The 4,472-nt window shown below is 34.7% G+C and overlaps 1 long non-coding RNA gene across 1 annotated transcript; it reads left to right on the top strand.

Moving 5' to 3' along the window:
- The first annotated feature begins 588 nt into the window (after positions 1 to 588).
- LOC148124013 (uncharacterized) lies at positions 589 to 3,702 on the top strand. Its single transcript, XR_015740157.1, has 2 exons — positions 589 to 938; positions 1,412 to 3,702. It is a non-coding gene; the product is annotated as an uncharacterized LOC148124013 (long non-coding RNA).
- The last annotated feature ends 770 nt before the right edge of the window (positions 3,703 to 4,472 follow it).

Here is a 4,472-nt window from a genome sequence, read left to right as displayed (position 1 = left end):
AGCAGTTTGTAAATCAATGCCTGGTCAGCAGGGCAACCCTGCAGGGCAGATCTAACCACCTCGTGGGCCAGATCTGGCCCATGGGCCTTGAGTTTGACACCCCTGCGTTATGCTATTAATTTTTTCTACCTTTTTTATTTAAAAACTCGAGTTGTTCTGTCCTCTGTTAAGTAAATAGAAATCATTTAGTAGCCATTTGGATTTTTGGATTGCCATTTTTTTTTGTTGCAGAAAGAAGTTACAAATGAAACTACGAATTAACAGAACAATTATAGTTTGCATATTATTGTAGATATGTAAATCTCAATGAGGTTTATTTTTAAAAATTGAATGTATAGTCAAAATTAAGTATTTGGCTGTTTATACAGATGAATATAGGTAGTCTTGTTATGACAATAATTGACCCTAAAATTTTGCTAAGTGAGGAAATTTTTAAGTAACTTTTGCCCCATTTTAGGACTTTTTGTTAAGTGAATATATTGTTGAGATATTGTTAAGTGAATCACTGCAGTGTTAAGTGAATTATGTGATCATTAAACGAATCTGTCTTCTCCCATTGACATTGCTTGTCAGAAGCTAGATGGGAAGGTTATAAATGGTGGTCATGTAACTCCAGGACAGTGCAACTGTCATAAATAAATGTGAGTTGCCAAGTGCCCAAAATTTGATCATGTGACCATAAGGTTACTACAACTATCATTAAGTGTGAAAACTGGTCCTAAGTCACTTTTCAGTGCCATTATAACTTTGGTCACTAAATGAATATTATAAGTTGAGGACTACCTATAGTTGAGATATAAAATAGGAAAACTAGATCTGTATAGAAAAATTTAAAAATAATAACACGAATGTCTCATTGCTAAAAATGTAAACTTTGGCATAGAAAAGAACTTAACTTAAAAATAATCTGGTTTCATTTGTGTCCAATACTAACTACCGTATTTCCCCATGTATAAGCACCCCCTTTGTATAAGCCACCCCCCCAATTTTTGGACTGTGAAGTTTTGAAAAAAATATTTTATTAGAGAAACAAGTTATGAAGAAAGAAAATTTACAAAGAAACAAAATTCGACGTCTAGATCTACAACTTCGGTCATGACGCGAGCGGTGCGGGCGGCGCTAGCAATCTACGCATCGGGCGAGTAGGAGCAAGCATTCAGGCCAATGCCTAGCGTATGCATTTCTATCGCGTACTCGCACTCGTAATCGTATCATCACGTACAATTTTTACAAAAAAGTATAGCATACTGCTGGAAAACCAATTTATTCCTACTTTATTATTTTATGCATTTTTCACGTATAAAAAGTGTACCTGCTTTGTATATGCCACCCCCCTACTTTTTGGGCTTGAAAATTTTGGAAAAAAGGGGTGGCTTATACATGGGGAAATACGGTATATCCTATAGTTTAGTATTATACAGGTATGCTTACCTACTTTCCTTGTAATTTTTTATGCTTTTCTAAGGACTGGGATATCACTATTGTTAATGTTCTTTAACTGTACTTTAGTGCCCAAATATGGGCTTGGTTTACTGAAAAAAGCCGATATCAAATATTGGTTTAGGAAAGTGAAGTTTCAATGAACTATAATAAACATTATCCAAAGTACAGAGTTGCATTTGCACTTTTTATTGTACTTAATTGAATTAAATTTTTTATTTTTGGGATACTAGTTGTATAGTATAGATGGATGTCTGCTGGGAAGGGAGTTTGGGATTAAATAAAAACAGATACATAATACATGGCAACCAGTGGTGGGATTCAGCCGGTTTGCACCAGTTTGGCAGAATGGCCAGACTAGCATGCATTCACATACCTCCAATCTTTTGCTTGCTGCAGTCTGATTTGCAGCAAGCAAAAGGGGTTGGAGGCATATGAATGCACGCTGGTCTGGCGCCTCAAGAAACCTTTCCTTTAGTTCAAACTGTAATAACTCAGGTCTTTAATCTGGTTTTTGTAGCTGCAGCTCAGACATGTGTTTTATACAGATGTGGGAGCATTTACCAGCTTCTGCTCTTGCTTGTTTACAGAGTTAAGTGCACACGATAGATCAGAAGACCTCCAGTAGCAAAACTGATCGTTCCATTTCAGAGATAAGGGTCCACTTTCTCAATTGCTTTTCTAAATAACCTTTTTTATTTGCAAGTAGGAAAAACAGCCGAGCCAGGTGGGGGACAAAAGAGTTTGAATACAAGCCCTTTCCTTCTTTTTGTGCTGATTTCCTAAATTGAGTTTTTAATATCTTGCAGAAGAAATAAATGATGTTACAATTTTGCCCATTTGGAAGCGGTACAGCCCATTTTATGACTTTAGAAAAAAAAATTTTTTTGTTACGTCATTGAAATTGCACGTTTAAACCTGGCATTTTTGAATCAGGCAAAAAGAGCATTTTTCTAAACTTGTTTTTTTTTTCTTATTTATTCCTATGTGTCCATCCTTTTCCCTAAGAATGGGTACCTCTAAATTGAGGTGTAGACACAGGGTGTGTGGAGAGTTCACACATTTTGCACACAATGCCTCCTTTCTCTGGCTTAATCTCTCCAGACTTCATTCCAAACCCTTAACTGTAGTGTCTAAATAACTGTAAGTACCAGAAACTGTCATTCATACTTTTAAAAAAAAAATCATTTAGTTTCAAGATAGTATTTATTAATCTAGGAAAGGGGAAAAAAACTTTTTCTGAGATGCCAGACGAATGTGCATTTATGTGCCTTCAACCCCCTTGCTTGCTACAAAGCCAGATTGAAGCAAGGAAGGGACTGGAGGCCCGTGAATGCATGCCAGTTTGGCCAGTTTGGAGCCAGTTCACTGAACTCAACAAAAAATTGGGTATTGGTTCTGCTGAACTTATAGTTCAATTATTTGAATCCCACTACTGATGATAACAAATACATGTCATGCAAATATTGCTGCTTAAAATGTACACTTAGATCTGTTTTTGGGGCACAAGTATGTAACAGTGGCAATTATTGGTGACATCTCAGCGTACATCATTGTTGCATGATTGTCATGTCTTCAAGCCATCACTGAATGTATGTCTGAATTTTGTTCTAATAGAACATTGTACTATTAAAAACTAAACAAAAAAGTAGGTCTCTTATGAAATGTTCATAACTGAGCTATATGCTACATATCATCTATTTTCTTTTCACCAATTGCCTTTAGTGGTATATTTGTTTGAATCCTTTTTATACTTCAAAAGCTAGGAAATACAGATATTTAAACTTGTTCTGAATATTCAGTCTTACATAAATGAATTCATGACAATTTTGAAAATGAATTATTATTTTTGTTTTCTTTTAACAATTAAAAAAGACTAATTTGTCACATTAAAAATCCAAATCTCAGTTAAATGGAAAATTATCAAGATAAAAACTGTACAGGTAGTTTTCAACTTACGACCAAAATCAAACTCAAAATTTATGTTGCTAAATGACAAATTTGTAAAGCGAGTTTTGCCCCATTTTTATCACTTTCTTTGATTTGACTATGATCCTAAGTGCCTTTGTCCCTTCATAAAGTTTATACTTGACTGTTTCCTAGTATTTGATTGCTTATTGTACCCTATGACTATTATTAAGTGTTGTGCCTTATGGTTCTTGATGAATGTATCTTTTCTTTTATGTACACTAAGAGCATTTGCACCAAGACAAATTCCCTTGTGTGTCCAATCACACTTGGCCAATAAAGAATTCTACTCTACTCTACTCTACTCTACTCTACTCTACTCTACTCTACTCTTCTGGAAGTTCTCATGTATTTTTAGAGCTTTAACTTCAAAATTTTAAAACATTATCTTATTAGCATGTAAAATATGTAATTTGTTAATTTTTGTGGTGTTGCAATACACCGTCCTCAATTTACAGCAGTTCTTTTAGTAACCATTCAAAGTTACAACAGCACTGAAAAAAGTGACATGTCCATTTTTCACAGTTCTACCTTTCCAGCATCCCTGTAGTCATAAGATCAAAATTCAGATGCTTGGCAACTGGCTCATATTTGCTGTGTCTCAAGATCAGGGGATCCCATTTTGTGATCTTCTGACAAGCAGTCAGTAGGGAAGCCAGATTTATTTAACAACTGGGTGACTAACTTATAAACTGCAGTGATTCACTTAACAACTGAGGCAAGAAAGGTCATAGAATGGGGTAAAATTACTTTAAAATATCTCACCTAACAATAACAATTTTGCGCTCAAAATTTTAAGTACCTATACTGATTTTTTGGCCAGTATGTTTTTCAGGTCTGCTTACAAATTGCAAACAATGTATCAACAGCATTGCCTTACAAGATTTTAAAAACCTACGTTGGCATTTCATCAACACCTTTGCTGTTAACTGGATTTTCTAGAGTCCATTTAATTTCACTTTCCAAAATGTTTGACTTAATGATTATATTATTATGTTAGTGATAGTGTTGATTTACCACTTAAAAGAAGCGAAGAGATAAGTATAAGTATCCCCAACATGACA

The sequence above is a fragment of the Pseudonaja textilis genome, chromosome Z (genome assembly GCF_049901715.1).
Source record: "Pseudonaja textilis isolate UNSWEBS1 chromosome Z, rPseTex1.2, whole genome shotgun sequence".
In the NCBI taxonomy this organism is placed as follows: domain Eukaryota; kingdom Metazoa; phylum Chordata; class Lepidosauria; order Squamata; family Elapidae; genus Pseudonaja; species Pseudonaja textilis.
This window is presented reverse-complemented; position numbering and strand designations above follow the sequence as displayed.